Raw genomic sequence first — 27,636 nt, 5'->3', positions numbered from 1 at the left:
CCTACCTTTATTAATTTCCTCTCTGAATTGGTCTGTTAAGTCTTTCCTAGTCTGAGGAAGACAACATGGGCAATCTGTAATTTTTCTAAGAAATTTTCCTTTTTATTTAGGTTTTCAAATTGCTTTGCATATATTTCTTCAAAATAGCATCTCATGATTTATTTTTTTCCATTTCCTTTTCAAGGGCATTTCTAACTTGCCATTTATTATGAGGTACCTTTGAGATTGCTGCATTTTTTTTCTTTATCATATCAACTTGAATCTCTAGATACAATTTGTGTTTATAAGTATTGTAAATGCCTCCCAAGTAAAGTGAAAAGAACCATAAAGTAACCATTCTTAAGAATCTCATGAGGTAATGGATCAAACATTCCATGATCTTATCTCCCTCAGAATACACACTCACCCCTCATTAGGCGACCAAACTCAGAGGTTCAAAACACAGGATAAAATTCTTTTCTCCATATCTTTCCTCCATTGTCCCACATTGGTTTATAACAAATAGACCTTAATTTTCTTTCCCTTCATTGTATTCTCTTTCTACCCTGGAGTGCTATGGTCTCCCAATTAAGCTGAACTAGATGGAAGAGGAGATATTTATACCTTAAGAAGCAAATTTAGGATTTGAGCCTTCAGATTAGATTTAAAAAGGAGGAGGAATGTAGGAATGTTCTCTATTCTTAAGTGTAATTTTCAATTTCATTGCCTTGTAAAGGAGGCCACGTAGCTGCCCTGCCCTGCCCTGATCTGATCTACCCATGGCAAAAATATCCTTCCTATCTTTTGGAATTGGAAGACTTCAGAGAATCTGATATGACTAGAAATTAAAATGTATTTATTTCATAGTTGCAAAACAGTATTCCTAATCATATGCTTATTGACCATTGGTATTTCCTCTTTCCTGAATTTCACATACTTATCATAGATAACCACGTTTACCATAGATATTTTCTTACCAAAGTTTTATGCTCTTTTTCTATAATATGTTTTGAAAATAGTTTCTTCCGGCAATCTAATCACTGTGAACCTATTAGATCTTTATATAGTCTGTTTTCCCAATTTTTTTGTGACTTCTTGATTTCTTATTTTGTTTGAGGTCATCCATTCCTAAGATTCAAAAAAATCTTCCCTAAAGGATGTTCTTCCCAATATTTTATGCAGTTTAACTTTTAATACACTTTATTTTGTAGAGCAATTTTAGCTCATTGCAAAATTGAACAGAAAATACAGTTTTCTTATGCTCCCTACCCCCACACATGCATGCAGTATATTTTTATATTTAGATATATAATCAAATTATTCTTGCATATTGAATTAGGCACAACGTTTTCAGTATTGAGAATAGGACACATTAATATGATGTGATTATATGCATATCTGCTACTAGCAGATGTAAGATCTCTTAAAACAGCTTTCCCTTCATTCTGTGTTTTCTTAGGGGGCAGCATATTTAACTGCTCTTTATATTCCACATGCATGGGTACTAACAGGTGAGAGAGTAAGATTCTTGCTAAGTCATCTTTTTTGTTCTCAGATTTCAGTTATCTTTCAAAGGATCTTGAGCTAATAATATGTGCACTTTCATAAAAGAAAGTTTATAAATATTGGATCCTTCTTTTTATAATCCAAACTCAAAATACATATTTAACTGTGGATGGTAAAAGTAAAATAAATCCACAAAATGTCCTTGAACATTAGTTTGTCTTCAACCTTCTAGTGTTGAAGACAGTTTCCCCACATTTTATGGTTTTGATAAAAGTTGTTGCCCTCAAGCTCATGTGTGAGACAACACATACAATATTAGAGGTGAGGTGATTAGATTATAAGAGTTACCATCTAATTGATAACCCAATCCATGGATAGGAACTAACTGGGTGGTGACTGTAGGCAGGTAGCATGTAACTGGAAGATACAGGTCATGGGAATGTGTATACAGAGTATACATATTCTGTCCCTGGTGAGTGTAGGAAGCTATCTCTGCTTCCTGGTTGCCATGTCCTGAGTTGCTTACCTCTGCTGCACCCTTCTGCCATGATATTCTGCCTCACATCAGGCCCAAAGCAATGGAGTCAACAATCTATATACTGAGGTCTCTGAAACTGTGGGTCCCCTATAAACTTTTCCTTCTTTATATTTTCTTCTTAGATTTTTTGGTCATAGTGATGAAAAAGCTGACCGAAGCACCATAGTTCACCCCAGAATGATTTTAACTAATAAAAACTGGACAAATAAGATCATGAACATTTCCCCTCTCTGTAAATGGGGAGTATATTAGTCAAATATATTTCCTTTTTTAGTTAGAGACAAGCAGATGGTTAACATTGGATGATATAAGGTTTCTTTAACATACAATCACTTAAAACTATTAAGCATTATAATAGTTGTGATCCTTCAAGGAAAAGTTATTTCAATTAATTATGCTCATTATTGTTTAATTTTACATTGTCACCAGGAGACAATTCTACCTCTGTTGTCACTAACTGAGACAAACATCTTTGGGATTTCCTTTGTTTCTTGAAGCAAAATATTGCAGACATATCTTGACTCCAACTATTAAAACATGAAATCACTTTGTCTCTATAGACTCTTGGCATGTTTTTATAGAGAAGCATGTCAGAGACCAAAATATGGTCATGGTTTCAGACATTTCTTTATATATTCTGGAGACATAGCATAATGATCCTGAAGTTGCTAGAGACTTCTGTAGAAGGGACAATATCTACTACATTTTAATCCTCATTATTTTTATTTTTCTTGTTTTAATAAAACTTTCCCTTAGTGGAAACATGGTGTTTAATAGCAGAAACTCTTGAACTATACTGCTTATGTTTACCCCTTGAATTCACAGGTAATGAACAGGTGACCCTGAGTAAGTTACTAACACTCTATCTTTTTATATCTGTTATCTATTCTATTTTTATCCGTTAATTTCCTTATATGTATAACGGGGATAATGATGATGCCTATATAATAAGGTTGTCATGATAAATGAATGCTTAAATATTTGAGAATCATATTGAAAATTGCCTGGTACAATTAATGTTAGCTAAGGTTATCAAAAGAAAACTCTAATAATTTTTCTCCTCTTTCATTACATTTTGTATTACACATTATATATTATCACCCTAAAGATGTTCCTAAATTAGTATCGCTACAAAATATACAAGCCTTTATTTTTCTCTTTTTGACCTTTGCTCAGGTTCCAAGTACTACAATTCTATGTCCTCTTTCTTGCTGTCTTCACCTTAGCAGCAAATACTGAAAATAAAAAAAGTCTATCATTTGGTAAAGTAACTAGTACACAAAATGTATCAGATACAGAATCCACATATAAGTTTTCTAGGAAAGCCATGACGGAGACAAAAGAAAGAATAATATGCCTCTGAAGTTTTGTATATACATCCTTTAAAAGGTTTAATGTCTTAAGTTTTACTATTTATCTTTATTTTGGAAAGATTTAAGGTTGAATTTAAGTTACTTAAATGGCTTTAGGTTGTGTATGAAATCTAAAGGGGACAAGGGGACCCTTGTTTTCTGGCCCATTCTGATTTCTCTATGAAAACTTTCCATTACACTGAGGGAAGGTGATTGGCGAAACGAAAATTAACAAAATAATAAATGCAGATCTCACTAAGACGCCTTAGGCTTCATTCACAAAACCAAATTTTAAATAAAATTATCATTTAAGGAATTGGTTGTTATAAAACTGCAAATTTTTATAATGGATATATTTTAAATCTAAAACATTGAAATTTTGTAAAGTTTTATAAAGTTCTTAAACATAATTTTATTTTTTCTTTGCCACTCAGCTATTAGAAAATCAAAGATATTGTTTTCATTTTAAGGGAAAATAATTGTTCATTTATTTACTGAGGCATCACAGGAAATATATTGATTGCCAAGTAGTAAGATCTCAGTTATGGCTCAAAATGATGGAAGCGAATTGACCTCATTCTCCCCTCCCCTCATCTATTTCTTGCTTTTTGTTTCCTACTGAATTATATACACTATGCTGAATGGACACTATGTGTGTGAACCAACATGATTTCTTTATCTTAAATAGTGTTTCTTAGTTCTGATTATTTCCTCAGGAGAAAGTTAGAAAACATATCACCAAATACTGATGAACTTCTCCAGTTAAAGTAGAACTTCAGCCATAAGCGATACTATACAGGATTTCCTTGTGTGTCCACAGGATATCTAACTTGACAAAAATCAAAATTGTGAATGAGAGCAATAGAAGGCCTACAATTACTATAAATCTTTAAATGTATTTCTATTGTATTTCTACTTGAAAACTTACATATGCCAATATATTTTTTGTTATTGTTATTGTTTTTGTAATTCTTTCTGTTTATTCTATCATTTCTCTTTTTCTATTTCTTTTCCTAATGGAATATTTGAGTACACTTAAGAATTCCATTTAGATGTTTTATAATGTTTTTGAATGTATACCTTTGTAAAGATACTTTAGTGGTTTCTCTCCATATTACATATTGATTCATAGTGTATGTTTTTGGCAGTTTGAGAAAAGTGTAAGAATTACTGTAAGTGATTTATTTGCCACTATTTACATTATAATTATATTTAGTGGTTTTGCTACACATTGATAATCACATGAAATGATGCTATAATTTTTTATTCAACCATCAAAAAAAAAAAAAACATGAAAACTTCAAGGGAAGAAAGAATGATTCTCATTACACATACATGAAAAGATAAGATGAATATTTTATGACTTTCTCTTTAAAGAACTTCCTTTTGTCCATATTTTGAAGCAGGACTACTGCTGACAAATTTTATCAGTTTCATTTATTTCATCTGATATCTTGTCATCATTTGATTTCTTCTTCATATTTGAAAAATATTGTCAGTTGATACAGAATTTTTGGTTGACAGTTCTCTTCTTTCCACACCAGAAATGTGTTATGCCAATTCTTTCTTGCTTCCATAGTTTATCATGAGAAATTTGTTGTCATTCAAATTGTTCATTTTTTTCTCACTGCTCACTTTTTGTCTGCGGTTTTCAGAAGTTTGACTATGATGACTTGGCAAAGATTTCTTTGGGTTTATTCTGTTTAGAATTTGACTGTGTTCATGAATAGGTAAGCTTATGTCTTTCGCAAAATTTAGAATATTTTAAACTATTATTTTTTGAAAGGCCTTTCAATCTCAGAATTATATCTGTTTTACCTGAAATACCATTGCTTTGGTCCTGTCATCATTGACCCGTATAATTCTTCTCTTCAGTTTTCTGAGACTTCTCATGTTTCTTTTGTACACAATGTCCATCGTTGATACCTGTACTTAATGGAAGAACCAAAGAGTACTCCATCCACAATACTTTGGAAGAAGAAACTCTTTTTCTTTTATTAAGGTTTTATTTTATAATTTTACTTAGTTTTTTTCTTTTTAGTTGTGCTATTGGACATCAACAAAATCACTAAGAAACCCTCCATCCCTTAACCTTTTTATATTTCATTTTAAAAATGAAAAATAATTCCTTAGATAATAAAAGGGTAACTAGATAATAACTCAGTTGATCTGGAGAGAACTGAATTGTCACAGTACCAGGGCAGTCCATTTAGACCAAAAACAAAAGGAAAGCAACAGTTCAGAGTTTTAATCACTTACCACAATAATATAAGTCACAGACAAACCCGTAGAAAACATTAGAATCATGTCATCTATTTTTCCCATGGAATAATACTTGTCAAGATTCAAAAACAGAGGAGGAATAGAAATATAAAAGTAACAAATGCTGACTCAAAGTGAAAAAATGTTCAATTTCTACCCCCTCTGTCCCTTCCAGCAGAAGTACCTGAGCAAGGCCTCTGACAATGTTGTTAATTGTAAAGCATCAAAACTGAGCCACCTAAGCAAGGAATGCAGATAATATTGCCTGCCAAAGGGGCTTGAAACTTGACTGTGACTCCCTTCAGAGACTGTAAGATAGATGGATGAAGCAACTTTCATTATGTCACATTCCAGATAAAGTCCTTGTAATTGTCTACAATCATGTCAAAATAAACTCCCAGAAATTTTAGTTACAATGCAGTCTCCTTGGAAAAGTTTAAAATTTTCAGCAATTTTTAAAAACATTTACATTTCTACCTTTAATTTTAGATAAAATAATGATACTTAGAACACTTCGATAAGTTTTAATAATCCTAAAAATACAAGTGGCAATCATAGTTAATATAGTTAACATTTAGTTGCACATAGCATTAGCTATTGTAATAATAATGTGAAACAACCTATACAAAAATAAGTCATTTATAATTTTACATATTTCTTCTTTCTCCCCACCATAGTTCTAAAGTAAAACTGTACATGGCTGATATAGAATGGCTTATTTGAGCAGCTCTAAATTTAAGTAAGCAGTGGGATTTCATTCTAGACTGCATTCTAGCCTGCAGATAGGCCTCATGTCTATTAGATACATTTATCTTTATGAACTTTAGGGTGAAGAGGAAGCAGAAACCTCTAATATGGTATTATCATAATTCAACAGACAAAAGGGCAAGTAAAAACACACAAGCATGTTTAAACTCTTTTTTTCTTTTCATACTTACTGACATTCCTTAGGCTAAAGTGAACCAAATGCCAAGACCCCAAATCCATGATGTAGCATGTAAAATATCCTTTTGCCATATATATATATATATATATATACATATCTGACATATATATTATATATATATCTTTTTATGTGTAAGTATTCATAAAAAATCTTATGTGGATATATTTTGCATATGTTTATTATACACATGTTTATATGAATTATGTTTATATATGCATTATTTTATGTATCAATTTTAATGAATTTTATGTAAACATACACACAGTTATATAAAGGTGTATATGTTTATACATAAATTATAAAAAGAGAAGATTAAACTATTTTAGAGCTTTTCTAAACAACAAACAGTACATCTTTAAGTATGTTATAGACTATTAAATATGCATCCATTAGAATTGTATCAGTTACCTGTGGATAACAAAAATTACCATATATTAGGAGATTAAATCCACACACATCTATTACCTCACAGTTTGTGTAGATCAGTAGTTTAAGCATGTCTCAGACAGAGCCTCAGATTTCATAGACTATAATCAAAGTATGCTGGACTAACTTCCTATGACTAGACCTCAGGGTTATTTTCTAAGCTCATAAGGTTTTTGGCATAATCCAAAATCTCAGAAAAGACCCAATGTCTCTCTTCAGGGCTCCTACCCAATTAAGTCAAGCCCACTCAGAATTATATCCAACTTGATTAACTCAAAATCAACTAATTTGGGATTTTAATTACATCTGTATTGTGAAATGCAATGCAGTTTTGTGTCTCTAATATTGATTGAAGAAAAAAAATAAAAACAATGTTTTTAACTTAAAATAGCCAAAAACTGATTAAAAAAAAAAAGAAGAGAGGTATGTTGCTCAATGCAGGATACTCCATAAAGAAGAGTATAAAACAAATTCTTCCATGTAAGAAGTTAATATTTGGAATTGATACAAAAGAAATGCAGGGACTATGAAAGACAAATAGGAAAATTTTTAGTGGAATAAGCCAGCATTTATGAACAACCATCCATATGTTCCTCAGTGTGTTATTCTGTCTTAATAAGTTTTTATTTGTAAATGCTAGTAGTAGTGGAAAATCTCTAGATTGAATTGTATATTTAGTTGATTTGTTTGTTTGGTGGATTTGTCTTACTGTTTGTTTCCTGTCTTTCAAATCGGAAAAGAACAGTATATATCTGCGATATTTGGGTTACCTAGGGCTATTTCCAGCTTAGAGTCTATTTTCAAAATGCATTGGTTGAATCATTGATGTTACTGCATTACTTTTAATCTTTGCAAAAGTCTTGCTGGTTGGTTTGTACAAATGAAGAAAATAAACTTCAGCAAATTTAGAAAACTGTCTCAAGATCTTCCCCAGTATAAGTATTAAATGTATAAGATTTTGAAAATGGAAAAAAAAAAAAAAAAGAACAATGGACAATGTATTGTCATAAATTAAAAAATAGGAAGGTGGAATTAATGGTTATTTTTATTTGTTTTTCGTCTATTTTAGGACAGTTTTAATTTTTCAGAAAATTGTAAAATATAGAGTTATTTTTATGGACTGAATGCTTCCATCATCTTCAAAATTTGTTTAAAACCTTGTCCCCCAATGTGACAGGTGGTGGAGTCTTTAGGAAATAATTAGAATTAGATGAGATCATGAGGTTAGAACCCAAATGGTTAGTGTGTATTTAGGAGTTCTGAGAGAGCTTACTTTCCTTTCTACCATGTGAGAAAATAACAAGATTGCCAAATAAAACAGGAAGCAGGACCTATCAGACACTGAATCTGTGGACTTTTGGGCCTTGAACTGCCTAGCCTGCAGAACAGTGAGAAATAAATGTTTGTTGTTTAAATCACCCAGTTTATGGTAATTTGTTACAGCTTTCCAAACTGACTCAGACAGTTCCTATATACTCAAAGCCCCGTTTCCCCTATTATTATCATCTCACACTAGTTTGGTAAATGCATCACAATTTATGAAATGGTACAATTGATAAATTATGTAGCTTTACCTGACTATAACCATCCTTAGTTGTAATTTTCAGACTATGCCAGATAAATCCTGGTTGGTTTCTCTTGAATAGTTTCCTAGTGCTCTAATGAATTAAAAAAAAAAAAAAAATTGAAGAGGTATGTGTAGTTCTATGACCCAGACCCTGGTACAAAAAGTGCCACAAATGTTCCCTACATTCTTCATATAAGCTTGAGATGAAATACGCATGTTCAGGCTTGGATGAAGCCACTTTTGTCATGACCATTACATAAGTCCCCTCCTTGTGAACCAAATTGTTAGTATCCACCCATTTGCTGCCATCTAAGACATGTTCCTGTTCATATATCCCTTGTAAGTTGTACTTCATGTGATCTCAGATCTGTCTGCCTCCTGGCATCTTGCATCTATTGTTCATACATTGGGACCAAGACTTTCTGGAAGAATTGGCAAGACATTCAAGATACCTAGGAAATGTGCAAAGGTAAGGGAGCTTCCATAAGGGAAATTCTGGCTTGACCATTTGATTCTCTGTGAGTAGAAGTGAGTCATACATTAAAAGTTCCCAGCTCACCATGTGACACTGAAATTGTGGCTGCGTTTGAAGCGCTCTTTGCTGAATACTGTTGAATACTGTTTAACCCACCGTGATAAGGAAGGATGGCATCTTGCTGCTGCAGTCAGAAGACTGTTACCATAATCCTTTTAATATGCCACCAAAAAAAAAAAGTTTTAACTTGAATGACATATCCCTCTGACTCCTCTTAACCTCTAATCTGACCAACATGCCAAGGTAGAAATCTTCGCTTGCCACTTTCTGGACCTGTTGAAAAGAACTAGAAGAGAAAACAGATGAGAGCTAGTATATCAAGGTCAGAATCTGATGCAAAAAAATTGGATTCCCTCGAAAGGAGGAAAATGAGGAAGAACCTAAGGCCATGAGGTTAAAATGCTAATGGAAGCACCCCACCCATGAGCCTTTTTCTTCCACTCTACTGTTAATGCAACACAAGCAAAAATACAGCATATGCAGAGGTAGTATGGAATCCTCACTGTTGGAGAATATAGTGCAGGAGAATTTCTACGCATGGAAAAAAAAATCTTAAATAACCATCCCATGAAAGTGTGCCATCCAGGTGAGAATCTGGGACAAAGAATGATATGGAATTTCTCTGGTGGAAAATGAAGCTGAGAAAATGAGCAGTATTACAGTGCATCTGGCCCTTAAGAAGTGCTTATATAATGCCCCCAAGGTACAAGGAAATCATTGTATTACAGATCGTCTCATCTCAGCCTGTGACATGCCATTTATACTCAGGTGTTTCAAGAAGCAGATAAAACTATTTTATGATTGGAGTGAAAAGTGAACTGTTTTAAAATATATTTCTGTGATGGGATTACCCTTGTCTCTCCCTTCTCAGCCTGATTTTTGGATAGATATTCAAAATATGGGCAAGGGTATTGCCATTATGGGAAGAGTGAACAGGTTTGGGACAGGGTGAAAATTATTGTAAAATATAACAAGAAAAGGAGAAAATAATGATGGGAGAAAAAGAAATAAGGGGTCGACTAAAATAACTGGAAAGCAGAAGTGGCATGATACGCTCCATGCTGACACGTCCAGGGGAACTATAGATATGTAACCTAATACTTCCTGGATAGCCTTGTGGAAGGAACTTAAGCCCAAACAATAGTTCCAACTTGTACTTCTCCTCTTAAAGAGGAGGATGAGGAATTTTCATGCTCCAGCATTGTCGGTTATGTGGGTGGATACCCCCAATTGCTGTGATTAGGGGAGGGATCATGGTCACTACCTAGTGTGGTCTATAGGGAACAACCAGAAACCTCATGTGAAACTCACTATTTACTGGTCCTCCAAGAGCAAGAAGAGAACAACTGCTCTGATAGATACAAGTGCCAAATGTACACTAATATACAGTGATTAAGAACATTTTCTGGGGCCCTGAGCAATTATTGACTAAAACATGGGTAAGATCATGAGAGTAAAACAAGTATTATTGCATATAGAAATTGAGAAAGCACCCTCCACTCCATATACGGTAGGAATTTCCTCATTCCCCAAAACATTTTACAGATGGATATTTGATTAGAAAACATTACAAACCTCTACTGGGGAGTTTCAGCTGAAAGTTTTCATAGCAAAGATGGTACCCTGCTTGCCTTCCTACCCTTTGGACGCTAGTAAATTCTATGCAGTACAAGCTGCCATGTAGACATGCTGAGACTGGAGTGGCCATAAAAGAGCTGGGAAGGGTTGAAATTTTACAACCTGCCCACGGTGCTTACAGCCCAGTCTGGCCAATGAAAATGCTGGGTGCAACTTGGAGAATGACTGTTGACTATAAGGATCTATTTATGGTAATTCCACCTCTCCAGACTGCAGTGCCTAACATTACTTTGGAACTGGAAATAATCATGTCCTCCCTTGACACTATTTGTGCTGTGCTGTTCCTGACTTATTTCATTTGCAGAATTGTGTTACGGAGTTACAGAAGAAGTCTGCCCTCACATGAGAGGGAAGACAGTGGACATTTCAGGTATTTTCCTGGGGCACCTACACATGCTTATTATTTGTCATGACATGGTGCCTAGGGAGTTCATTCTGTTCTCACTCCCTAAAGATATTGCCTCGTTGTATTAAATTAATTATAATTATGCTAATTGCTGATGTTGATACTCTCTTTTAGGACACAGCAAAATGCCTGTGCACTCACCTGTGCATGAAGGGATGGACTGTCAACCCCAACAGTCTTCAGCATCCTGGACGATCCATGAAATTCCTATGAGTGGTCTGGTCAGGTAAGACACATTTGATTCTATGCATTGTATAAGATAAGAGGCAATTTTTTCCTATTGCCTATATGGTTTAGAATGTGCAGACTTTTCTGGGAATCTTGGGTTATTGGCAGCCTTTTTATTTATTTTTTTATTGATTAATTTCTGCCCAGTTTCTGGCCCCATATTTTGACTTTCAGGTGAATTTCCTAAAAGCTCTCCATGTTTCATGTGCAATATCATCCGTAAATTGAAAGGTTAGGTGTTTATTTCAGGATTCACAATATGGCTTGTTTTGTTGCTGTCTGTCCAGAAATTATAAGCAGACTGCTTATAACCTGTGGTCTTAACCTGTGGTCACTTTAGCTATTTCAGTACTAGATGGTGCCATCAGTCCAGGTTTACTAGAGTTCACTGTTAGTGTGTTGTCACTGTTTCTACACTAGAGGGAGATCCAATCTCAAGTTAGTCCCAAATCTGCAGTTGTTGCGTTGTATACTTTGACCAGGAAGATTGGCTAAAAGTAGTAGTGTGTCCCAGGTAGCATCTCTTTGGGGCTAACATAGACCAAGACACCTGGTCCACAATCCCAATCCCATTTTCAGTCACTAGAATTCTATAGGTTCATGGCAGAAAACTTATGGACAATACTCTCACACCACCGGAGTACAGGGTTGAAGGCACATTATTACAGGCTGTCTCTGCTTAGACGAACTTTTGACCCAAGATGTAAACAATCAACTGAAGGTAATGATGGCCAGAATAAAAATCTGTACTGATGGTCTCCACCTAGCACCAGAGCTGTTCAGAAGCCGTGTGCACAGGCGGTGTGGGAATTGAGGCTAGTAGTCCATACCTCGTGTTAGATTCTACCAGTCCAGTTCTGAACTCCAAGGCAAAGCCCTATGCTTATTACTCTGTTCTAACCGTAGTGAATGAAATCTTCTCTCAAGTTATTCAGCCCACAACTGGGGTTAAACTGTTGAAGGCAGTCCTTTGACCAAGGTTGATAAAAAGCTGGGTCACACCTGAGACTTACAACCTCAAGGACCTGAATAGTCTTAAGTGTGCAACCAAGTCCATGCTGGAGCTACAAGTGGCAGAAGCCAAAACACATGTTCATGAAAATATTGTTAAAGTTTCACTTGAGATTTAATTTTTTTTAATTTTTATTTTTACAGATTGCATTTTGATCCATTGTATACAAATGGGGTACAGCTTTTCATTTCTATGGTTGTACACAATGTAGAGTCACACTATTCATGCAATCATATATATATATATATATATATATATATATATATATATATATATAGGGTAATACTGTCTGTCTCAGTCTACTATCTTTCCTTTCCCCACCCTCTTCTGCCCCATTTTCCTGTACACCATCCAAAGTTCCTGCATTCTTCTCTTGCCCCCCTGCAAACCTCCCATTGTGTAGTATCATCCATTTATCAGAGAAAACATTTGGTCTGTGGTTTTTTGGGCTTGGCTCATTTCACTTAGCTTGATTTCTCCAACTTGATTTCTACATCCATTTACCTGCAAATGCCATAATTTTATTCTTCTTTATGGCTCTGTAATATCCATTGTGTATATATATACCACAGGTTCTTTATCCATTCATCACTTGAAGGGCATCTAGGTTGGTTCCACAATATACCTATTATGAACTGAGCTGCTATAAACATTGATGTGACTGCGTTACTTTAGTATGCTAATTTTAAGTCCTTTGGACTTAAATTTAAATCCTTTGGACTTTAATTAATTAAAATTAATTAAACCAAGGAGTGGGATAACTGGATCAAAAGGTGGGTCCATTCCAAGTTTTCTGAGTAATCTCTATACTGCTTTCTAGAGTGAGTGCACTTCAGATAGAGCACTAATCTCCAAAATTTATAAAGAACTTGCAAAACTTTACACCAAAAATACAAAGAACTCAATCAATTAATGGGCCAAGGAACTGAAAAGACACTTTACAGAAGAAGATATATAGGCCATTAATAAATATATGAAAAAGTGCTCAACATCTCTAGTAATTAGAGAAATGCAAATTAAAACAACTCTAAGATTTCATCTTACTCCAAATAGAATGGCTATTATCAAGAACACAAACAATAATAGATATTGGTGTGGATGTGGGGGAAAAGACACACTTTTACACTGCTGGTGAACTTTCTTAAGGGCAAACGATTTGACAAGGAGTTCCTTCATTTTTTTTCCTTATTTTTTACACTGTTTATTCAGTTTTGATGTATAATTTGCTGAAGAAAGGAATTTCACAGTTTCTACTTCAACACTTTAACTAACATCTGTTCTCATTGTTCTTCTACAGTTTTTCAATGAGCCTCCTCTATTTTTCTTTTTCAGGAAAGGAGAAATATTTTCCTCAATGTTAGTCTTAGACTTTTTATGTATCTTTGTAGTTTGTTTTTGAAGTTTGAGTATGATGTACCTCTTTATCTCTTTGCATTTCAGTTCAGGAAGTTCCTATAGACCTACACTGACCTATTAAAACTGGCTCAACAGACAGGAATGCCTCTTTGTTGCTTTAATAAGTCATGTCCACCATAGGGAGTTTTCATTTGTTATGGTAATTTTAATTTCTAGTATTTCTCTCTGATTCTTGATGCTCTGTCTCTGCTTAGGCTACTCATTCATTCTTGGCATGTTGCCTACTATTTCCATTAGAACACTTAATAAATTAATTCCTATCCGATATTTTCATCATCTGTTTTCATTCTGACTCTAGTTCTGACTCTCCTCTGCTTCATCCTGTGCACTCTTCCTTGCCTTTTATTATGTTTTGTATTTTTTTATTGTTTTTGTTGTTGTTGCAAATCAGAAATGTTGTATTGGATAATAAACACTGAAGTAAGCAGTGGGCCTTTAGTGTGAGGATTTATGATGACATAGATAGGGATCAGTCTAAGTTTACTGTTTCCTGGCGTTGTAGGTGTCAGGGAATGCAAAATGTCTTTTGTGTCTTTATTTTGCTTCCTTTCTCAACTTTGTGACACCATAAATATTCAATTTCATTGTGCCTACATCTTTCAGCTCTTTTGACGATAGTCCACTAACACTCTATGAGAACACTTTTTGTTTCATGATAAAGTGAGAGCGAGGGAAATCATATTAATCACATAATTAAATCTCAATCTCTTGTGGGTCCAGGACTCTGGCCCTTCAAATGCATTTCTCTGATGATACAGAAGTGTTCGTATTCTTAAATAAAGATAGAAGGCTTAGAGGGGCTAAAGCTTGAATATGTCTCTTATAAAGTATTTTCCCATGAAGAGTGATCTTTCTTCCAGAAAATGTTTTGCAGTTATTTTATAATGATTATTCTCCCTCTCCTATTGCTAAAGATGGAAAGAGATCTTTATTGGCTCTTTACCATGTGAAACTGGAAGAGTTTTGGACTTTACATCTGTGAAAGTTTTGGGGCTTTCCCAAGACTACAGAATCTAGATCTTCTGACTTTCATGTCAGGCTACTCTTGGCATCCAGCAATTCATCAAATTACTCCATAAGTATTTCTACCAGTTTGTGTTCCAGTAGCTTTGTTCCAAGTAAGCAGATCCCTGTGTAATTCTGTTCTGTATTCACAAAACTTCAAATTCTGGGAAGTCAGTTTGCTCTAAACTAATTTTCAGATTAGTCTTTTAAAAAGTTATTGATTTTAGTATGTTCAGCTTGTTTGGTTTGTTTATTGAAGATCAAAAGTATTTACTTTAAAACATATTTGTTATAGCTCAAACCAGAAGCTGTTCTTTATATATTGGACAGGGGAAAATAAAGCAAAAGCAATTTCTGTGCTGACGTCCATTGAGAAGCTTTTTATACAACTAATAATGCTAACAAAATTAACTCCTGGTCAATAATTTACAACTGCATTTTTAGTAAAGAGTTTGTTCAAATATCCATCTCCATAGGTATTATAGGATTAAGGAATATAAAGTCTCTTCCCTGCATTTTATGACCATTTTATAACTTATAAAGGATGACTGATTGACAATTATTACAGTAGAATACATTTTAATTTTGTGATGATATATGCCACATTTATATTTGTGGTGATATATATTATTTTGTGATATAATATGTGAATTTAAAGGTCTTCCAAATATATATGTATGTATATATGTATAAATATACATATATATATTTATATCTCTTTCACAATTGGTAAGAAAAATCATAAAGAAAATTTGAAATGATTTTCCAGTTAATTAATAGCATTAATGAAATATTCATAATTCACCTATTCTATTGAAATTTGATTACTTTAAATTATGATTAGGCAAACTAATTAGCAAATAACAAAAATAAGCAGAGTGACCAAATAAACAGAGTGAAAATTAAGTTGAACTGATTTTTTACATTAATTGGAAAACAAGCTATAATATTGAAGAATTATGCATTCATTAATTACTTGATTCTGTATTATCTTTTGCAAACAATGTAAATTAAATACTTTGTTCTTTTAAATACATTATCAGATCCAGACGTGGTAAAAATTTCACACTCAATATTTTTAAAATTTTAATTGGTACTTTATATCAGCATGAATGACCTCCTATTGCTTCTTGCACTTTACAAAAACGAATAATAATACTGCTCTCTTAAGTGAAAGAAGTTCTTCCAAGATTTATAAGCTCATGACCTGCTATTGTTCTTTTCAAGTTACTGTGACCTTCTTGGCTCATCATTCATTTAATAAAATGAATTCTCTTTTATGGTGGTGCTAAGTCTCTATGTTTAGAAAACCAGTGACCTTTTCCTTATAGTAACAGTGTTTTTATAAGTCTAGCTTTCTTAAAACTAAAATCGGTTAGGATATTTGCATCTTTTCTTATCTTCAGGAGAGTAAGCAACCTCAACAACTGCCATTCCTAACTTGAAATCTTCGCAAGTTTTATAAAAGCCCAATATATACCTGTTTTGTAGGTTGTGTTAAATTAAATGTCATTCACTCCCTGTCCAAAGGCACTGTCTATTAATGCATATTTCATATCCCAGAAGTATTTATAGTGAGTATCTAACACTATTAATATTCTCCATGTATGTTATGCAGGCTTTTGGTACTGATGATTGTCCTATAGCATTATTTCCAAGTGTATGCCTTAATTATCTTGTTCTTCATATCTGATAACCACATTCCTAAGATTTTTATCATGTTTTGATCTTCTATACCAGAATATTTTTTATCAGGGTTGTATATGCTCTAGATAGTAAAAGTGATGGTAATCTACAATGTTCTGTGCATCTCCCTCTGGCAGTATTTCTTCCAAGTCCTAGTTGTATATGAAGGAAGCTATCTTGCAATGTGTTCCTTTCAATTATAGACTTTATGATTTGCAAACTCCTTGCCCATTTTAATTGATGTGTATGATAGGGTTGTCATAATAATTACAAACTGAACTGGTAGAAGCTTTCCAACATGTTCATGAATGTAAAGAAATAAAATGAATTTAATATATTTTACACAATCAATTAGGATTTTCTTAATTATAATAGTATCTCCTCTTATCCACACTTCTGTTCTCCATTGGTTTTCAGTACCTACCAGCAGATGAAGTTCAAAAATATTGAATAGGGAATTCCAGAAGTAAGCAATTGAGAATTTTAAATTGTATGTTCTGGGTACCATGGTAAAATCTCACACTGTCTCTCCATTCTACCTGGGACATGAATTATCCCTCTCTCTAGTATGTCCAGGCTGTGTATTCTGCCTGCCTGTTACCCCTTGGTAGTCACCGTGATTGTGATTATCAGCTTGTCCTGGTTTCACAGTGCTGGTTTTCAAGTAACAGTTACATATAGTCTAACACTGTGTCACAATGCTTATGCTGTTTACCTGTCTTAATCTCATATCACGGACATTGTATTATCTCAGAATTACTGGAAGGGTGAGTACAGTACAATAAGATGGGGGGTAAGGAAAGAGAGATCACATTCATATAACTTTCATTAAAGTGTACTTTTATAATTCATGTATTTTATAAGTAGTAATTATTATTATTTTCATCCTGTGCCTAATCTGTAAGTTATTTATCATACATAAGTATGCACAGGAAAAGATACCATCTATATAGGATTAGGTACTATACATGATTCTAAGAATCTACTGGGAATCATATAATGTATTTCCTAAGAAGAAAGGGGGAAACTTCTTTATTACAATTTTAGTAAATTCTGAATAGAGAAGCAAGTAGAGACATTCACAAAGGTATTAAAATAGACTCTCAGAATGCATCATATTTTATTCTTAGTTAACTTCTTTATATTTTCTTCTGATTCCCTAAATCAGTGCATACTTGGAGTAAAGTGAGGATGTTCAATTTTACTACTTCTAAGTGAGGACTAAACAAGAATTAAAACCCTGCTTAGGTAACATAGCAAACAAAAAAAAATATGCTTATACATAAGTGAGAAGCAAACTTAAATTTATATTCTTAAAATAAAAGATAAAAAAGAAGGAAGAATGTGCTTTAATCTTAATACTTAGTATAAAAAAGAACATTTAATGAGATCCTATTCCATGTAGAACCTTCACAAAACCAGTATATGTAATTGGTATTATCATTAACTAATTTTATAAATCAACAAAACTAGGTTTAAAAGATTTTTGTAGCCCTCCCAATTGTCTCTGATAAGGTAAATACAGAATAAGTTGTTATTTTTTAATTTCAATTTTATTGAAATAATTTCATGTAATAAAGTACTACTGGAGCCATAGGGCATAATGCATACCTGTAATCCCAGCCTCTTGGGAGGCTGAAGCAAGAGGATCACAAGTTCAAAGTCGGCCTCAGCAATTTAGTGAGGTCCTAAAGAACACAGTGAGACACTGTCTCTAAATAAAATACAAAATGGGTAGAGGGTGTGGCTCAGTGGTTAAGCAGCTTTGGGTTCAATCCCATGTACCAAAGAACAACAACAACAATGACAAAATACTATTGTGTTTAGCTTAAGTAATAAATTGTATTTTTTTAATTTTAGCTGCTAGGCAAAACATAGAAGTTGTACCTGTTAATGGGGTATCATACAATTTTGATACATGTATATTTTGTATAATCTTTAAACCAGATTAAGCATTTATTCCTCAAAATTTATCTGTTCTTTGTAGTAAAAACTTTCAAAATATCTTCTAGTTTTTTGAAATATGCAGTACATAACTTTTAGCTGTACATACCATAATCTGCAATAATATCCCAGAGGCTTTCCCTTCTACCTAAGTGTTCCTTAATACAAGCTGACCAATGTTTTTCCATTCCTTTCCAGCCCCCTACACTCCCCAGCCTCTGGAAACCACCGTTCTACTCTCAACCTCTATGAGATCAATGCTTTATATTTCATATATGAGTGAGATCATACAATAGTTGTATTTCTGTGCCTGTCTTATTTCAGTTCCAGAACAAGGTTTTAAACTCTCTTCTTCTCACTTGGGAACCTGAATGCCATATTCCCTGTCTAATTCTCATCAGTGCTATGTGTGAAGTACAGTGTTAAGGGATTCATTTTCATCACTTCACCTGACTTTGGGGGCTAAAGCCAATCAGGATATTATTTTACCAGTTATGGAGTCTAGAGAAACAGAGTTTAGGAAGATTAAATGAATTGTGCACTATAATTTTTCATACACCTTTTACCATGTTGTTTGTGTTCTTAGCCTCTATTGATTCTCTTTAAAAAAGTAGTACCCTACCCCTCAAAAACAATTGTATCAGAATCCTTTCTGCCTTTCAAATAGGATATTACTTACATGTGTGTAGCATTGTGGCCCAACGACATTTTCATTTTTCAATTATCTGTTGAAGTAAAGAGAGCCTTGGAATTTGCATTTAAGTATTTATTTTGTGAAACATTATGTGATAGTTTTATTTTTGTTCTTCTCAATGAGTTCTGCTGGTTGTGGTGATAAATTCATTAATAGTACTATAATTTGGATTATTGTTTTTGTAATAATGTTGTCATGTTAGTATTTTAATGTCATAATTGTCAAATGATATGCAGAAGAGAAATGTATGAATACATTTTAACAAGACTAAATACTCAAAAAAGTTATTAAAAACATTAATATGTTTTTGAAAGTCAAACTGTCCTTTTTTTTACCTCTAATGCAGTTTCTGGAATAATATTTTGTGATTAAAATAATGAATATAGTTCATGGTTTTAAGTGTGATGGAGTGGCACAAAGTAAGCAGAGGCTTGTCTTCTGAAAACACAATATTTTGGAATGTTATTGATTATAGTTTCCAAAGCAAGAACATTTTATACATCATTTATTATTACTGGCAACAATTTTTATTACCTGTGTGTCAAATAAATGGAAAGTTTCATCAAACTGAGAAGTCGTTGACACGAGTATATGTTACAATTGCAGTAGATTCTATCACAATATACTGTAAAGATAGCCTCTGGATGTGAGAATGAGGGTAAGTCTTAAAGCAGAAGAATGTGCTGACAATAGTATTACAAGGTGGAATTTATATTCCATATCTACTTCATGTAGCTATTGATTATTTGAAAGATATTCTTTGTAATACAGTCCTGGGATCCAACTTGTCTTCCCATTGCTTCTAAACTAGCTCTATTTCAAGAGGCAAAAATACCTTCTAGGAAAATCAATGACAGTAAAACTGAATACTGAAGCTTTTACCAGCATGCCGGATTCCCTGGTGCTTGACTGTTGATTCCCTTCTGCAGGTTAGAATATTGAAAATACTAGTTTTTAGAGGCTGAAACATTCCCTATCTTATCCCCAAAAGGTGGAAAGTAAGCAGATTTCAAGCTCAAGAAGATGATAGAAGTATAGGATTGTAGGGTTTTGCCCCACACACTCACATAATTGAAGAACTTCAGAGTTTCTTCAGTCCCTTTGACATATGTGCTAAAAAAAAAAAAAAAATAGAATCTTAGGTGCAACATTGCATCTATGGCATCAGAAAACGGGGAATCATCCAAGTATGTGTTGGTTTAACCAACACCTCAACACCTCAGTTTATGCTTACATTGACTTTGGTTTGACAACCAGGGTCATGAGGGCTTCTGACTAGGACCAACATAGATTAGAGTGGAGGTTCTGTTAAGTAACTTCTCTACAAGCCTGGGTCTCCAACATAAAATTGTGGAGATAATGGTAAATATTCCAAGTTAATCTTTTAAAGATCAAGTATGATAACGAGTAAGAGGTGTATGTAACTCAGTGAATAGCATGTAAATAGCCAATAAAGTTATATATCATTTTACCTATATATTGTGACATTAGGAATTGAACTCAGATCCTCACACATGCTAGGTAAATATCCAACCACTGAGCTGTACCCAAGCCCACAGTTAGATATTATTATTAATTATTACTTATATCTATGAGAAATTTGTAAAAGCATTGGTTGTTAATTGGGATGGAATGTTTGTGCTGTATTTATGGAGCAGGATAGTGTCATAGGCCCTACAAGAGCCTCTGCCATAAATATTACAAGAGCCTCCGCCATAAAAATTAGTAAATAATTGTAAATGTTGTTTTTGATGTCCTGCTTCCTTCTTCTCTTCCTTCACAATTTGCCAAATAAATCTCCAGTCAATTTATTCCCATATGTTTGTAATGCCAGAGCATCCCAGTGCAAGCCAACTCATGTGTTACCTGGAATGAATCAATTATCTCCTAAACACAAACACAGTAAAATACAAAACTAATTCAGGTAGTGTCTTGCCTACATAAAACTATTTTAAAATGCCATGATATATGTTTTTAAATACTTCAATAATGCAATGTTTAAAACACCAAAAATTCTTTCAAGCTCTGACTTTTGCCTAGTATTCCTTCTCTACCCTAAAAACTATATCATCTTCAGTTCTGTTGTCCAAGAACATTACATTTCTTTTTTCTCATGAGAGTCTGCTATATCTTCCATTGGGAATGTCTGCATACCAATTTTGGTTTTAGGTTCTAACCAACAACAACAGTTTCAGATAATGCAGGCTCCCTCCAACTGTCTGTATGTCTTTATCCAAGTGATTCCTCCTCAGAAATCTGCTCCAGTTCCATCAAAATTTAAGTACCCTGGATTTCTTCCACTTTCCTCTTTTTGGAATCTACATATTGTTGTTTGTTTTTTAACCTATAATACTTGTGAATATATACTCTTTTTTTTTATATCTGTTGCTAGTTTGTTTCTTGCTCATATGCACCATAACTTCAATATTCATGAAGACATAAAATGTTTGTTTTGTTTTTCACTATAATCCCCAAGGCAAGTAAACCCATGAAAATATTAGGTGTTCATTAAGTGATTCTCACCTGAAAAAATGATTGGACAGTTCAGATATTCCTTTTATGTACACATTCTATGTTCACTTACTTGATACATTTTTACTCAGAACTGAGGGTTTTTTTGTATTAAAAAAAATGTTCTCAAGGAGAAAATGCTGCACAGCACCATTGCTATTATTTAAATAAAAACCAAGAAAACTTGCAGAATTTTCAGATCCTCAGAGCTTTTATGCTCTCCTTTGGGCAATACTGTTTTAGATGTTGACAGCATAAAATTGGTTCAGCACTCAAGTCTTCTTTCTGAAGATTATTTCTATGGATAAATCAGCAGGCCTGAATATTTTTTCCTTTAGTAAGTACTGTGGGACTAGTATTCCAATTACTCCAGGGGCCTTTGTGACATTAAGTGAGGCAATTCAAGAAATCACTAACAATATCCACTTTTAAGATTTCAAAGTATCTTATATTTAAACCTTGAATGTTTTGCTTCTTTCGTTCTCTCTCTTTCTTTTTATTATTTCTATTATTTCACAGAATTTAAGTATAGATGTTTTCGAGATAGGTGGTATTATTAGTGTTTTTATGTGATTTTGTCCATGAAAGTTTGATAAAGTTCCCAAATGATGAAAAACTTGGTTTTGCTCCATCTTTGAAGAAACTTAGACTACATGTCAGTCATTTAGCACACATTTTTTTTTCACTCACAAAAAACTTTGAAACATAGAATATTTTTATTCCTATCTTATAGATGATTGAACTAAAACCGAGGAGTTAATTATCATGCTAAACATACTCAGTATACTAATTTATTTCTCCATTTAACTCATACAGAAATGCTGAAATCATACAAGGAAGTAAAATATATGCTTGTGCTTGACATGGCAGCCTAGTTTTAATCCCATCTACTCAGGAGGTTATGAAGGAGGATTGTAAGTTTAATATTAGACTGTGAAACATACCTTGTCTCAAAATAAACAAAACACATAGGCATTGTTTCATTTCTGTAGAAACAAATAATAAACAATTATACATGACACAGTAAGAAGTAATACATGTTGCACAAATAAGGAAATATAATGTAGAATGTATGGGTGAGTGAAGGAGGTAAACAGGTATTTTATGCATTGCACTCAGGAAAGGCATCTTTAAATCTTTCATATTCAGAAAAATAAATCAATGAAAGAAAGAAACTGAAATTATTCAGGTTACTGTTGATGTTAGCTTCCCATCACTATAACTAAATGCTAGGGGTAATTAACTTAAAAAGACAAAAGACAGTTTTGCTCATAGTTTTGGAGGTTTCAATCTATGATTAATTATTGCTTTGGGTTTCTGGCAAAAAAAGGACATCATGGCAGGAATGTGTAGCAGAAGAAAGCTATGTACCTCATAACCAGGAATTAAAGAGAAAGAAGAGGTTGGGTTCCCACTATTCCCTTCATGGAGATAGCCCCAAATAACTGAAGAATCTCACACTAGGCCCCATTTCTCAAAGTTCTGCCACATCCTAATAATGCCACCCTGTGACATGAAACTTTGAAGGACTTTCAACATCTAAATCATAGCACTGAATTTCTAAGAAAATAAATAGGAAATAGTAAGGACGAAACCATTAAGGCAAGTATAAGTTCGGCAGATGAGAATGGTAAAATAGTGTATAATTAGGCATTGTTAGTAAGGCAAATAATGGTAGCAGTTGGTTTGGAGAAAATAGTTTTTTTAAATTTGGACCTTCAAAGGACATAGAAATTATTTTAAGCATTCTCTTACTTTTGATAAATATCATTAGAGGTAAAATTTTGAGCCACATAGAAGTATAATTTCATTTTAAATAACCATTTTATTCATATATATTGACATAAAATTCACCTTTCTAAGGTGGATAAATTAGTGGCATATGTAAAACATATACAGAGTTGTGTAACCATGACTACTATCTATTGTCTAATTTTATAATATTCCCTTCATCCTGAAAAAAATCCTTTTTTCTTCACTATCCTATCTCCCCATCTCCTGATAACCAATAAAATCTCTGTGTAATTTATGTATTTGTATTAGTTGTTTAGTGTCTGTCTCCCTTACCAGATTGAACAATTCATTGAGAACAGAGAAAAACACTAGATATTTAGAAGTCATGAATAAATAGTGTGATGTGCATAAATGGATTATACAGAAAACACTTCTTAAAATTTTACTTGAAATAAAGCCCTAGTAGTCCCATTTACCTCCCAGTCTACTGTAGTTTTCAAAAACCATATTGCTACAGAGAATTCTTTATTTGTGTCGTCTACTCCAATCACATATAAGGTACAATTTTAGCTTCCCTTTAATTTGCTTTTGTACTTGATGAATAATTTTTTCTTTACCTGCAACATTTATTAGAAATATTATAATTTTTTTTTACTTCTACATAAAATGTCCATGATGCTTTCATCATGGCATAAATGGAGCCCACTAATGAACATAACATAACACCACTAAACACATCACTTTGTGGGTCCATTCATTATTTTCTGTCTTCTATGATGATGAGAAATAAATGTGGATTCTTGGGGTCATTTTTCGAAGTAAAAACATTTATTTTAATATGTGTTTTTTCTTGTTTATTCATTTTCTTTTCAGGTTATTTTCCATACAGTGATGTGTTGAGAAAGACAACATTGGGTTGAGATGAAATAAATGGAAATGGGCTCTTCCCACTCTCTAATTCAATGATATGCTACTATACAGTATTGTAAAACTGACATAAAGTTAATTTGGTTCTCAATACAGGGTCATACTATTTTATATCCTGTAACTTGAGATTTTTCTTGTTGATAATAAAACCATGAATATCACAGCATAAACACCAAATATACTGCATATGTAGAAAGCTCAAAAGCCTATAGAACCAGGGAGAGATGTTAAAATTAATATAAAGGGTCAGCATATATGTTGGACTGGAGATATCACAAGCCACCCAAATGAGCTCCTGCTTCCATGCCAAAAAATTAACAGATAAGATTTTTTAAAAAACTGGAAATTCAAATTTTTAAATGTGGTATCCCCCATCTGAAATATTTTTAATAAAAATAATTTATGAACTCCTATTTCCTAACATTCCATGAACCAAACAACATAAATCTTGGACGGTTTTATACTATGGATGAGGTCTGGCCTACTATATTGTCTTTCATACGATTGTTGATGGTTCTAATTTTTTATTTAGTGGTACAGCAAATGAATCATTGTGTATCAGGATGGACTGGGTTGTATAAGGTAAAATAGTACCTTTTTGGGAGAAATCTCAAAGACCTTTGAGTAAAAAGCAAGGGGATAATTAAAAGGAGAAAACACTTAATATTGCATACATAATTCCTTCCCTTATAATAGAAGCAATTCCATCTTTATCTACAGCACTGCTTCCTATAAAGCCCCAAGGAAGACATCTCTGAGCTTGTGAGGGTATTGAACCTTATCATTGGCATGCAAAAGCATTAGCCTTTGGCAGAAAGGGAGGAGTGAGAATTAAATCTTCAAAATAGCTTCAATTATACTAGCAGGATTAGTATGTAGTATTTCTCTCTGAGTTCTTACATGAATTTAAGATCTATTGCTTGTTTTCTTCATAAAGTTTTAAAGTGTCTCTCTCTTTCCTGAAGAGAACAGTATTATCCTTAATTAAAGCTCCTCAGAGAGCTTTAGAGGTCTGTAGTTCAGATTATATTGTTTTGAGTTTTTTGATTTAAGAATTTAAGCTCATCCTGCCTCATTTTTGATTTTATTTCAAGATTGGCTATTTGACAGGCATAGGAATCAATTTAGTGCCAAATAGCTGAATAGCTTTTTATATGGTTTATAACGATATCTCCTAAACCAGCTACATAGACAGTCATATATTACTGTGTCAGTAATGAGAACACAACAGGTTAACCAAAAATGAATACAACTGTTTTTTTTTTTTTTTTTTTCACAAAAGATGCAGTCATTAAATAAACACTTCATAAAATTACATTGCTTGGTCTGTAGGCGCTGATTATCTTGAGAGTTTCCCAAATAAAAATAATGATGTTCAATGGATCAAAGAAATATTTTGTTATGAAAGCAAATACAAACAGCCTCTATAGTCAGATGGGCATACAGAATTAAAGCTACATGGGTTCTTCTGCACCACTCATAATCTTGAGCAATTCAGTCATTCTGAGTTTCATTTTTTTCCTTATGTCTTTATTAAATCCTTGGTCAAAGAAATGAAAGAGGGATGTGCATAAAAACTGTGTCCTATCAGTTCTTATTACCGTATCCTTGGAGAAATCTTTTAGATCCAAAAATCATTTTCGTATTTGTAAAATTTAAATTAAAAAAATTTCCTTCTGTTAGAGACTACTAGAATGATTGCATCAAAAAATAATTTGTAAAAATTTGAAAAAAGCTCATATATCAGACAAGCTAAATAAATACAAGAATAGTATAATTCTTGTGGAACTCAAATCTTCCAAATCTCTTTACCATGAGGGTGTCAGATACCAGCACAACTTAAAGACCAAAATGTAATCATAGCATAATTTGAATTTTTTTATTGCTTTTCTTCAATGCTTCCTGCATTCAAAGTGTTACATGCATGTACATGTGTATTTTTTTATTTTCTAGCCTTTCCTATCAGGCCTACAAGTCAGAGCAGAAAGTGAGTAGGATCTTAGCAAAGCTGATAATTGGTTTTGAGAGCTGATGCCCCTGTTAAGGAGACTAAAGCCATTCCAAATAAAGTGGCTATTCTTTGGCACTCTTTCTGACCATTCATAGTGTAGCACTATCTAAGCTTGCATACCTCTCAGCAGTCCTTTTTCCCCCCCTTTTAAAAATTTATTTATTTTATCCTGTACAGTGGCTCACACTTATAAGGGGTACTCCTGTAATCTATGCTAGGAGGATTGCAAGTTCAAGGTCAATCTTGGCAACTGAGACCCTGTCTCAAAATAAAAAATAAAAAGGGCTAATGCTTTGTAACTCAGTGATAAAACACTTGATTAGTATGTGTGAACCTTGAGTTCAATCCCACTACTAATAAATAAATAAATAAATGTTTATTTGTTTTAAAACTGACATGAAACTATATATATTTGTTATGTGTAACATGATGTTTTGAAATATATGCATATTGTGCACTGGTAAAATATACACAATTAACATATGCATTTCCTTGCAATCATCACTTTTTGTGGTAAGAACATTTAACGTCAACACTTAGCATTTTTCAAAATTAAAATATATTATCATTTATAACATTCACCATGCTGTGCAATAGAGCTCTTGAATTTATTTCTCCCATCTAACTATAATTTTGCATCCTTTGATCAACATATCTCCAACCTCTTCTTTCAACTCTAGCCTCTGGTAATCTCCATTCTGTTTTCTCCTTTATAAAAACAGAATAAAGAGACAAAGTACAGACTGAGAAAAAATATTTGCAAACTATACATCTGATGAGGGGGATATATCCAAACACATAAAGAATTCCAAAAACTTGATAGCAGGTAAAGCGTCCAATTAAAAAGTGGGCAAAAGATCTGAAAAGACATTTCTAAAAAGAAGACATACAAATAGTTTAAAGTATATGTGAAATATTTAATATTAGCAGTGGCCAGGGAAATGCAAATAAAAACCATGATGAGATACACCCTCACTACCATCAGAATAATTGCCAAACGAACAGATAAAAAAGATCACAAGCACTGGTGATGTGGAGAAAAGGGAGACCTTGTGCACCATTGGTGATGGAACAGTGATCCTCTTCACCTTTCAATATAACCCTTGCTGCTTATTTTAAAAGAGATGCTTTTATCTTCCTGTTCCTCCTCCTCCACCTCCAACCAGGCGGCAGGAAACAAGATTACCTTGCATTATCTGTCTTTGAGCACATACCTACCACAGGAAGGAAGAAGATGTCATGGAAGATCTAGGAAGTGACCATCTCTCAAATTAACAAGTAAATTTCAACACACTATTAGGGCATACCTGGGA

General features: G+C 33.3%; 1 long non-coding RNA gene across 1 annotated transcript in view; it reads left to right on the top strand.

The window, feature by feature from the left end:
- The first annotated feature begins 10,996 nt into the window (after positions 1–10,996).
- The window catches only part of LOC306665337, an 84,452-nt gene continuing 67,812 nt past the window's right edge, over positions 10,997–27,636 (top strand). Inside the window, exons 1-2 of the long non-coding RNA XR_013764988.1 lie at positions 10,997–11,119; positions 11,270–11,381. This is a non-coding gene — a long non-coding RNA (uncharacterized lncRNA). The remainder of the gene's footprint in view (positions 11,120–11,269; positions 11,382–27,636) is intronic.

This window comes from Sciurus vulgaris (genome assembly GCF_902686455.1).
Source record: "Sciurus vulgaris genome assembly, chromosome: 7".
Lineage (NCBI taxonomy): Eukaryota > Metazoa > Chordata > Mammalia > Rodentia > Sciuridae > Sciurus > Sciurus vulgaris.
Note: the sequence above shows the minus strand (reverse complement) of the source record. Positions and strands in the feature narration are given on the sequence as shown.